We start from the raw sequence: 12,362 nt of genomic DNA, 5'->3' as shown, positions 1-12,362 counted from the left end.
CCACGACCAGCCGATCCTGAAGCCGCACCAAAGGACCGTTCCGGAACCACCGGGGCCGCACACGCCCTGGACTCATCTTCAGCCTCTGACACCTCGCCTTCTGATCGAACGCCACCAAGCGCCTCCTCTCCGACATCCAAATCTTCCCGAGCTGGAGGGGCCCAAGCCGCAGCAGGACCAGCGGCCGCCTGAAGAAACGCAGTTCCCCGCCCTCCCCTTACACGGGCCGAGCCGCCACTGCCACCTGCAGCGCCGTCCTCACAGGGAACCCCCCTACTCAAGGAAACCCCACTACCCCCCCCCTTCCTGACCCATAGGCAATGCCCTAGAATTGCCATGGGTTAAATTCCTATCCCCTGGCTGCCCAATGCCCTCCCCACCACCAGGGGGCTCTCTCACATTATCACTATCCACAGTATTCAATCTAGGATCCACAGCCCTGTCTAACACCCAGGGCTGCCTATGGATCCCAGAGTCAGCCAGCCGCGATTCATTCGCGGACAAGCCTGCAACCTGGCCACAGGTAAGGGGAGCGCTTTCCCGGCCACCAGCCACCCCCTTCCTTATTCTCCCCCCAGTGCAAGCCGTGTACCGGGGGCTTTCTAGGATACAGCGAAGTCACAAACAAGGAAAAGCAGCCCACTGACACCAGTTTATATAAAACAGGAAGTACTTTACTGCATACTATCACAATAAACAAAATTCCAAACAATAACCCAAAGAAAACACATTAAATACGCTGCTTTTTAATTTGACCTCCACAAACTTACCCACAAGTTATCTGCAACTCACAGCAGAACAAAATCGGGGAAGAAGAGCATTGGAGATATTTTTCTATTCCAGGAGGGATTAGTTACCATGGTACATCTATGCCTTATACATTTGTTATGTTCATATCCCCCAAAGTGTTATCATCTTTTCATAATGGACTTGTTCGGCCCTGGTCAGCACCAGTCCTCACCAGACATCAGTCCCCCAATCTAAAACTGCAGTTTTCACCTTTAGAAAGCCCCTGCTCAGCCTCGGGAGACTGGTTGTGACTCCCAGCACACGGTTACCCCAGAACTTAAAGCGCAAGGGATAGTGTCTGGGAATGAACGGGCATCGAACTAGGAGCCCACAGATAAAGCAGTACCAAGATTCCAACAGAGACAAGTCCAGAATACAGAGCAGAGGTCATACACTGAATATCTGTCCACCAAACTAAGTACACAAGGGCCAAACACAAGCAGAGTCCGTGTCACAGGTCGGTCTAGGCAGCATAAACCCGCAAGGTCTGACACACTAGCTGCTTTTGTTTTTTGAATGTTTTTTGAATGTTTCAATGTCCATTTTGCAATACGTCAATGTTAATTGCTATGTTATTGTGTTTAGCCATTTTGTTAAATTGCAATAACATGTTTTCCACCCTTGATAGGTTCAAATTGCATGTTGGTTTGGTAAGTATTTTTTGAAAAGACAACATTTCTTGGGCCATTTTTGAATTATTTAGGCTTTATATGGACGTGTGGGTTTACCTGTGTTTTTTTTTTTTGCTTTTGTCATACCAATTTTACTGTGACCTTTTTGAAAATGATTCTTTTTAAAATAATGTTGTTTGAAAAATGTTGTGATTGTTGTTTGTAATATTTTGTTTTTATGTGATACCCTTTACAATTTCCCAGTATCTTTTGAGCTTGGGTGATCCAGCAGACCTACAATTTTTACTAGTCAATTGCATTTGTTTTTATGCAGTTGCTTTCTATGAGTTGAAAGGCTAAAATTCTTAAATCTTAGTTGTGTGATGCACATTATTGTGCGCCAATGCGGATCCACTATGTGCGAGTAAACTATCAGTTGAAAAATACACTGGCCACTTTTGCAGAGAAGGATCCTCAATCGGGTAACTTTTTCTCACACTAGCTGCTTTTGTTTTTTGAATGTTTTTTGAATGTTTCAATGTCCATTTTGCAATACGTCAATGTTAATTGCTATGTTATTGTGTTTAGCAATTTCGGTAAATTGCAATAATATGTTTTCCACCCTTGATAGGTTCAAATTGCATGTTGGTTTGGTAAGTTTTTTTTGAAAAGACAACATTTCTTGGGCCATTTTTGAATTATTTAGGCTTTATATGGACGTGTGGGTTTACCTGTGTTTTTTTTTTGCTTTTGTCATACCAATTTTACTGTGCCTTTTTGAAAATGATTCTTTTTAAAATAATGTTGTTTGAAAAATGTTGTGATTGTTGTTTGTAATATTTTGTTTTTATGTGATACCCTTAATACCCTTAATACCCTACAATTTCCCAGTACCTTTTGAGCTTGGGTGATCCAGCAGACCTACAATTTTTACTAGTCAATTGCGTTTGTTTTTATGCAGTTGCTTTCTATGAGTTGAAAGGCTAAAAGACAGCACAATTGTTTTCTTAAATCTTAGTTGTGTGATGCACATTATTGTGCGCCAAACCTCAGGTGTTTGCTGCACATTATTGTGCGCCAATGCGGATCCACTATGTGCGAGTGAACTATCAGTTGAAAAACACACTGGCCACTTTTGCAGAGAAGGATCCTCAATCGGGTAACTTTTTCTTATTAGGTGTATTTTGTTTGTTTTGCTTTATGTGCACTCATGTATGATGACCTATCAGATGATGAAAAAATTAAGAGGCGGATATCAAATCATTATTAGCGTTGCGTAAAATTGATTTTTCTGACCGCTGGTTGTGTTCTGACTAGTGCGTTTAAAAGATGCCAATTACACCGTATCCTGTTAGACATCTTAACAGATGCTTCACTACCAAGAATGAAAGGACTGGTGAAAAAAGTCACATTTTTAGAGTTTTCTTTTTGTACACTTTATGGTCCTGCTTTTCTTACACTGACAAAACATGTTTTGAACAAGATACATAATACTCAAATTTCTGTTGTGAACATATTTGGTGAATGTGTTTTGCATTTCAAGATTATTGCAAGGCGCCTTCATAAGATCTTTAACAACTGCCTAATTTACCTTGTCGGGTGGGAATAATGCCTCGTCTGTAAAATTTTGAGGTAATCCCCCAATAAAACTGATATTTGTAAATAAATGTAAGAGTGCGTCATACAATTTTTGCTAACATGCATAAAACCAAATAACATTGTCAGATTTGTGCGACATTAGTGTGTCTTGGTGCATCAATAAACGCTTTACAAAAAAACTCTTTCCAGAATTTGAGGGGTCGGTTAAAATACAAGAGAAAGGGTGTTGAAATCGTGCATTCATGGTGCTTTGCTTAATAACCAAAAGGCAAAGTGGTAAAGTGTGTCATCAGCTGTCTCTTTGTGTAAACACACTTTTGCGTTTTACGTAGCAGTCTTGTCTCTATGTGCCAGCGCTTCCTATTTCTGTAAATACCGGGTTGTTCTATGCCTATCGTTTTCTGCGTCTTGGGGTCAGAATCATGGTAGTAATCTAACACAAGGTCTTTTAAACTGTCAAATATAACAAGTCTTGTGTTAGTGACATTAAGAGTTATACCCTTAACCTTTAATACGGTTTTCCTGGTGTTGAGTTTGTATCCGTAAGTCTTTGGACCGGCAGACACAAACTCTGTAATATAAGTGTCGTTGGGTATTTCACTAGTCATCTCACTGAGCAAATCGCCCAAAGGTGGGTTATATTCACCCTCTCTACTTACAAATATGTCAGAATCTGTGTCGTGATGGAGACAATGTTCCTGCAAACTGTGTAGGAGCGTGTATAACTCCAGTGTGGCGTAGGACATTGTAAAACAAGCTATAAACGTGCTTATGTTTTTGTTGACTGTGTAGCGCCCTTTTTCATATTTCCAATTGACTATGGCTGTCTCTTCATCCATGAAATTAACCTCAGAGAGGTCGTAAGATGGTACAAACGCTAATTTGAAAAGCTCATCAGGATCCATGGCTATGCTGGTGCGCAGCAAGTAAGACCGCTGATACCTTCTTTTTAAAAAGTGAGTCTATGTAATCCCTTTACTTAGAATCATTTTTACACCAGGCAGGATAATCGAAAACCTCCTGTTTGACTTGATGTAACTAGATGTACGGAGTAAACAGATTCAGGAAATGCCAGATCTCATACACATGACGATTCCTGTCGCCTTTTTCTACCACTAAAAAGTTCTACCGTACACCATGTACCTGTCATAGAGCGTTCTTCCTCAGTGTGGTTGCAGCTGTCTCTGAGAATTCAAAGTGCATGTATAACAAAGCAGAAACATTCGTTTTTTTATTTAGTTTTACAGGCAGGACAGGAACAAACAAGTCTCTGGGCGGGTACACTTTAACTTTAGCAATATTATTCTTTTCTTTACTGTAGAGGGGGTTTAAAAAGAGCATTAGAATTTTAGCAGACATTTAAAATTAGACGACATCAACAACACAGATAGGACCCATTGTGAATTACGCGGTTTAGACCACTCAAGCTTAATCTAATTTGGCTGTTGTTGGTGTTGTCAGATCAATAATGGCTGGTAATGGCATTCTCCTGTAGCTCCTTGCGGGTTTCAGATTTGCGTGTACCCGATGACGCCTTGTCTAAAGACACATTATTTTCCATAGCCATTGCGCTGTTTACCGGCCTTAAAACGTTAGCAGCAGGCGCTCCTAAAATTAGGTGAAGTCTCTGGGCGGGTACACTTTAACTTTAGCAATATTTTTCTTTATTTTTCTGTGGAGGGGGTTTAAAAAGAGCATTAGAATTTTGGCAGACATTCAAAATTAGACGACATCAACAACACAGATAGGACCCATCGTGCCTTACGCGGTTTAGACCGCTTGAGCTCTTGATCTGTCGTTGGTGTTGTCAGATCAATAATGGCTGGTAACGCATTCTCCTCTAGCTCCTTGCGGGTTTCATATTTGCGTGTACCCGATGACGCCTTGTCTAAAGACAAGTTATTTTCCATAGCCATTGCGCTGTTTACCGGACTTAAAACGTTAGCAGCGGGCGCTCCTAAAATTAGGTGCTGGGAAATTTAACACGATCAAAATATAATTAGAAACATCAATAAGATAATTACGTATACGGTGACAGCCTTTACAGGTCATTCGAGATGCCGACACGCAGACTACTGATCCATCTGAAAGGACCAGCAAGCTGTTATCTCCACCGACCATCTGAAAGAGTTGTGCGTCTTCAGGATATACAACCGAGGTTTCAGGAATAACGTCACACAGCAGCATTTGAGAATCCGAAATGAAATCCCCGTACATTGTGTTATCATCGTAATAGTCCATCTATAAAACATTTTTGAATTAAATTATATTTAAAAATATAAATGATTGAATAACAATGCTGTTAAATAAAACCATTAAAATTCATAAAGAGCGGGGAAAATTACCAAACTGGTAAACGTAAACATAATATATTTAAAATAATATAGACGGTAGAAAAATATGCAACATAAATGTTACAAAAAAAAATAGATATAAATAAATAAGTACAAATAAATAACAGTAAATATTCATCTTGGGGGTTCACATTATTTTCCATAGCCATTGCGCTGTTTACCGTCCTTAGAACATTAGCAGCGGGCGCTCCTAAAATTAGGTGTTGGGAAATTTAACACGATCAATATATAATAAGAAACATCAATAAGATAATTACGTATACGGTGACAGCCTTTACCGGTCATTTGAGATGACGACACGCAGACTACTGATCCATCTGAAAGGACCAGCAAGCTGTTATCTCCACCGACTTCAGGATATACAACCGGGGTTTCAGGAATAACGTCACACAGCAGCATTTGAGAATCCGAAATGAAATCACCGTACATTGTGTTATCATCGTAATAGGCGATCTATAAAACGTTTTTGAATTAAATTATATTTAAAAATATAAATGATTGAATAACAATTCTGTTGATAAAATTTTTAAAAGCGTGTTTATAACAATTTTCATAAAACCATTAAAATTCATAAAGTGCGGGGAATATTACCAAACTGGTAAACGTAAACATAATATGTTTAAAATAATATAGACGGTAGAAAAATATGCAACATAAATGTTACAAAAAATATATATAAATAAATACAAATAAATAGGTACAAATAAATAACAGTAAATAATAATCTTGGGGGTTTCAGGAACAAAAATGCATTCCTAATGGTTGAATTTCACAAGTGCTTTAATTTGGGATCCCCATATCTTAAAATGCTTGAAATCTGGCAGGCTGATATTTTGGAGATATATTGGGCCTATTAGCTATGAGGGTCCTCAGAGTTGTAAGGCTTTTTGCATCTTTCAAATAAAATATGGGTGGAGAGGGGATAGGTTAATTATCTCTTTTAGTTTTCAGCACTCCTGTGGTTAATTATCTCTTGTAACCTTGAAAGCAGTTAGTTTTTGGCACTTGTGGGGTTAATCATGTAATTTAGTTAATTATGGTTATTTGGTTCATTATCTCTTTTAGTTTTCAGCACTCTTGTCGCTATTGCTGAGTCGAGGTATTGTATTGTTACGCACATGGTATGGATTAAACACATTGTTAGTAAATCAACATGCTGCATTGTATAAAGATTTATTGCCATCAATGATATAAAACAACACACTGCATACAATTAGTTATTTCAGCACTCCTGGGGTAATTATCTCTTGTAATCGTGTTAGTAGGGGAGAGAGGAAGCAAGTCGGTGAATGGGTGGAGAGTGGGTGGAATATAGGAGGGCTAGGGGGAGGGCGGTAGGCAGGTAATGGGGGAGACTTGGGATGGCCTTGGGAGGAGCGTTGGAGGGTTTATGGGTGGAGGGGGCTGGGTTGTGGGTGGGAAAAAGGGTGTGTTGACCTGTCACTTTTAGTTTGACAAAAACTAGCTGGGCCACCTAGTCCAGTTAAGATAGTAATAATGAAAATGAATATGTATTTTGACATACACACACAAGTGAAATCACCAATCAATGTTCCTTGATACATGTATTATAACATTTTTGCCAACAATCCTTTATTCGAATATTGGATTTCTCTAAAGTCAAACTCTAATGAAATTTAAAGCAGATCCCAAATGGTCGATCGCAATTTTTTTGTACAGTCATACTATTGTGTGATGACATATTATAAAGTGCTAATTATTATATATGTACAGCATGATATAAAGTAAAGAAAAAAAGTATCAAAACAACAACTGCAACAATTCAAAGTATAAATGAAGACATTTTGTGAATTAGTATAATGTAAAATAAATAAGTAGCACCAAAAAAAGATGAAAAAATGAAGCATTAAAGATTCAAACCGACCTGTAATGGACTGTAGATGCGCACAGAACAGGGACCAAGTGTAGTCTTGACAGCTTAACAGATCCTCCTGAATCGCGCATCTGCAAACAAATCACCTTAATTGGTGTATTCTTGACCCCATTGCTCATTTATCAATGGAGGAATCGGGCTGGCAAATGAAGGCGAGAGCACTATCACTTAAGTTCGGCTCCGGCTAACTGCAATACGCCTCAGATATAGGCACGTCCATGAATAGCTAATGCTGTGTAGTTGTGAGTAACTGGAACAGTGGCAGACTATGTGTGACTGTGTGTGCTGATGTGTTATCCTAATCTATGTTGCTACATTTGATACTTTGCTTGCCATTTAGCACAATAGCTGCTTTTGTTTTTTTAAACTTTGAATGTTTCAATGTCCTTTTTGCAAGACGTCAATGTTAATTGCTATGTTATTGTGTTTAGCCATTTTGTTAAATTGCAATAATATGTTTTCCACCCTTGATAGGTTCAAATTGCATGTTGGTTTGGTAAGTTTTTTTTGAAAAGACATCATTTCTTGGGTCATTTATGAACTATTTTGGCTTTATATGAAAGTGTGGGTTTACCTGTTTTTTTTTTTTTTTTTGGTTTTGTCATACCAATTTTACTGTGACCTTTTTGAAAATGATTCTTTTTAAAATAATGTTGTTTGAAAAATGTTGTGATTGTTGTTTGTAATTTTTTGTTTTTATGTGATCTCCTTTACAATCTCCCGGGCTCTTTTAAGCTTGGGTGATCCAGCAGACCTATAATTTTTACTAGTCAGTTGCGTTTGTTTTTATGCAGTTGCTTTCTATGAGTTGAAAGTCTAAAAAACAGCACAATTGTTTTCTTAATTCTTAGTTGTGTGATGCGCATTGTTGTGCGCCAAACCTCAGGTGTTTGCTGCACATTATTGTGTGCCAATGCGGATCCACTATGTGCGAGTAAACTATCAGTTGAAAAATACACTGGCCACTTTTGCAGAGAAGGATCCTCAATCGGGTAACTTTTTCTGTATTTTCTTTGTCTTATTGTTTGGAAATTTGTTTATTGTTATAGTACTCAGTAAAATACATTTTGTTTTATATGAGCTGGTGTCCACATTGTCTTCCCTGTTTGTGACTTCGCTGTATCCTAGAAAGCCCCCGGTACACGGCTTACACTTGTTGTCCTCCTGATAGTGTCTGATTAAGCAGCAGCTGTTCCCACCTTGCTTTAGCTGCTCTGCTGGCTCTGGACTTAGGGGTGTTGCCGAGCCCTAGTCAGTTATGGTCTATGTGTGTGGCAGTCTATAAAACCAGTTTTGAAAAAGGTTGGGGGAAACACTGTATAGGCTGGTAGGATTTTAAGCTGCTGTGTCACACCGCGGGCTAGCCTGTATCTCACACACACATGATTGTTCCTGTTCTTTAGGGTAATACCAGGTATGGCGAGGCAGAGTAAATTGCTCAAGTGTTCCGGCTACCATCGGAGCCCACCCCAGTACACGGCTTACAGGGGGAGAAAGGGAAGGCAGAGGAATGAGAAAGGCAGAAGAAGAAGAGTAGAAACTAAATAAGGCTGAAAGAAAAGTGACAGGTAACAGAAGAAGTGGGAGAAAAGACAAAAGGAGAAAGGAGAGAAAGCAGAGAGAGATAATAAATAGAGAATCTATGTGTGAGTGCATGAGTGTGTGTGCATGTTATAAAGGGGGTATGTAGCCACTATGAGCCTGATTCATTAAGCAAAATCGGAAGCTTGCTCTCGCGCGTGTAAACACGATCCGCAATCAGACACCAAATTTGTCAACCAAATTTCAGCCGGCGAGAATACGCTGGCGTATTCTCCTGGCAGTTATCAACTGAAATGATTGCGTGCTTCGAGCTTTACATCTCCGGCAGCGTGACACTGGCGAGCTTGCATTAAAAGTCACTCTTCCCCCAAAAAATAATTCTTTCTAATGGCACACATCTTTCACTTATCCCTAAATAAAATGTTTGTGGTGTTCAAATGTTTAAAACATATATATTAGCTAAGAAATAAGCATATTTTTAAATGACCTAATATTTTCAGGTTTGAAAAGAGTCAACTGATTTCAGTTTTTTACATAGGCGCCTATCTAAACGCTTACAATGCCTGACCGGAGGATCTGCCTGGTGTAAACAACTTACGAGTTCAGGCAGACGAGACCTTGCTTTTGTCAGCGGATTAGATCATCAAACAAAGTTCTTCTTTCCTTCCATAGATATATAAAAATAGATAAAAAATATAATAAAAAATAATATTATATAAAAAATAATAATAAAAATGTTAAAAGTTACACTAAACACACACATTATTTAAATTACTTTAACATTAAAGCCTACTTTGTTTTAATTTAATATTTATTAGATAGCTTTTCACTGGTGTACAAATGTAAAGGATCATATCAACAAATTTTTATGGAATGTCCAACTGTCAAAAAACAAGCAGTCAAACTGAATAGACTGGGCACATCTCAATTACAGGCGAATTCGTATCAGCTGTGCGCATAAACATTCAGATGATGAAAAAATTAAGAGGCGGATATCAAATCATTATTAGCGTTGCGTAAAATTGATTTTTCTGACCGCTGGTTGTGTTCTGACTAGTGCTTTTAAAAGATCCCAATTACACCGTATCCTGTTAGACATCTTAACAAATGCTTCACTACCAAGAATGAAAGGACTGGTGAAAAAAGTCACATTTTTAGAGTTTTCTTTTTGTACACTTTATGGTCCTGCTTTTCTTACTCTGACAAAACACTTTTGAACAAGATACATAATACTCAAATTTCTGTTGTGAACATATTCGGTGAATGCGTTTTGCATTTCAAGATTATTGCAAGGCGCCTTCATAAGATCTTTAACAACTGCTTAATTTACCTTGTCGGGTGGGAATAATGCCTCGTCTGTAAAATTTTGAGGTAATCCCCCAATAAACCTGATATTTGAAAATAAACATAAGAGAGCGTCATACAATTTTTGCTAACATGCATAAAACCAAATGACATTGTCAGGTTTGTGCAACATTAGTGTGTCTTGGTGCATCAATAAACGCTTTACAAAAAAACTCTTTCCAGAATTTGAGGGTAGAAAAATATGCAACATAAATGTTACAAAAAAAAATAGATATAAATAAATAAGTACAAATAAATAACAGTAAATATTCATCTTGGGGGTTTCAGGAACAACTTCACACAATTTGAGAATACAAAATGAAATCCTCATACAACAAGTTATCGGCATAATAGGCCATCTATAAAACATTTTGTGCAGCGTGAATTACATTATTGACGCCAATTTTAAATAAAGTCTAAAATTATCTGTTTAAAATATTATATTTAGATATATAAATGACTGAATAATAATTCTGTTCATAAAATTGTTAAAAACATGTTTATACCATTTTTCATAAAACCGTTAAAATACATAGAGCGTGGAAAATTGTCAAACAGTTAAACATAAACATATAATGTACAAAATAATAAAGAAGGTAGAAAAATATGCACAATGAATGTTACAAAATATATATATATATATATATATATATATATATATATATAAAAATAAATAAGTACAAATGAATACATTCAAATAAATAACAATAAATAATAATCAAGTGTTGCATGCTGTCTGAAAACTAGTAGCATGTGCTTTTATAGGTTGTGTAACACGTGCTAAGGGAGACGGCGGGGGCTTGTGTTCTGATGTGTTGTAATTATGAGTATGTGTAAATTGTTGCCTAATAGTTCTGTAAGACGCTCTTACAGGGGGGTGATGGTATAAACACACTACCAGTAATGACAATCCATTACAGTCTGTTTTTGCATCTTTCAAAGAAAATATGGGTGGAGAGGGGATAGGTTAATTATCTCTTTTAGTTTTCAGCACTCCTGTGGTTAATTATCTCTTGTAATCTTGAAAGCAGTTAGTTTTTGGCACTTGTGGGGTTAATGACGTCATTTAGTTAATTATGGTTATTTGGTTCATTATCTCTTTTAGTTTTCAGCACCCTTGTCGCTATTGCTGAGTCGAGGTATTGTATTGTTACGCACATGGTATGGATTAAACACGTTGTTAGTAAATATCAGTCCATTACAACCTGTTTTGCTGCTTTCAACATGCTGCATTGTATAAAGATTTATTACCATCAATGATATAAAACAACACACTGCAAACAATTAGTTTTTGCAGCACTCCTGGGGTAATTATCTCTTGTAATCATGTTAGTAGGGGAGAGAGGAAGCAAGTCGGTGAATGGGTGGAGAGTGGGTGGAAAATAGGAGGGCTAGGGGGAGGGCAGTGGGCAGGCAATGGAGGAGACTTGGGATGGCCTTGGGAGGGGAGAGGTGTTTGTTGTAAAAATAACTAATATTTGTTTTATCTTTTTGTTTGGACAATGCTTTTCCTGCGGTACGACCAGCAGCCGTCGATCTACGCCAAGCGGTGGATTGTGTTGAGGCTGGCACACGGGCTCTGGACCCCTGCAGGTACGCGGCCAAGTGTAAACCTAATTCATCACTTTTTGAGAGACCTGAAGCGGGGGAGACCGGCTTTCCTCTACGAAGTTTCGGTCCGCATCCTGTCTGGTAAGTACTGCATTTTGTCTTCTACTCTTGTTAGGGCTAGTGTTATAGAATGTTTTGGGATTGTGGAAAGTAGTATTGTCTGGCCTAGAAATTGTTTGTTTATCATGTCCTCGAATTTATTACCTTTATCAATTTGTTTTTTTATTTTTAAAACAGCCAACTCTTCATCACGCCATCGCCGACGGCCATCAAGGTGGTTGGCCATGCCACAGGAGGTGGAATAGGAGGAGTCTGCCGCGGATGTGTCATCCACTGCTAAGGGGAGGAGGAGCCCGCAGAGGAGGAGCCTGAGTCTGAAGACGAGGGAGAGGAGGTGGCCGAGAACATTGCTTTGAAGCTAACCTTACAATCACCTTTTTTAGTTACAAATACAAAGATCGAACATGAAGCTTCCCGTCAATAATCAGGTGACAAATGAAGGTTCTTTTCAGGTTGTTGGCAAGCATGAATAAAAACAGATAAACGTTTTTCAGTTGTAGTTTACTGGCAAATGTTTTATCCCATTTTTTGGACATGTCTAGGCAGCTTTTAACAGAA

The sequence above is a fragment of the Pyxicephalus adspersus genome, chromosome 1 (assembly GCF_032062135.1).
Source record: "Pyxicephalus adspersus chromosome 1, UCB_Pads_2.0, whole genome shotgun sequence".
Taxonomy (NCBI): Eukaryota; Metazoa; Chordata; class Amphibia; order Anura; family Pyxicephalidae; genus Pyxicephalus; species Pyxicephalus adspersus.
The sequence above is the reverse complement of the archived record's forward strand: the minus strand, read 5'-3'. Positions refer to the sequence as shown.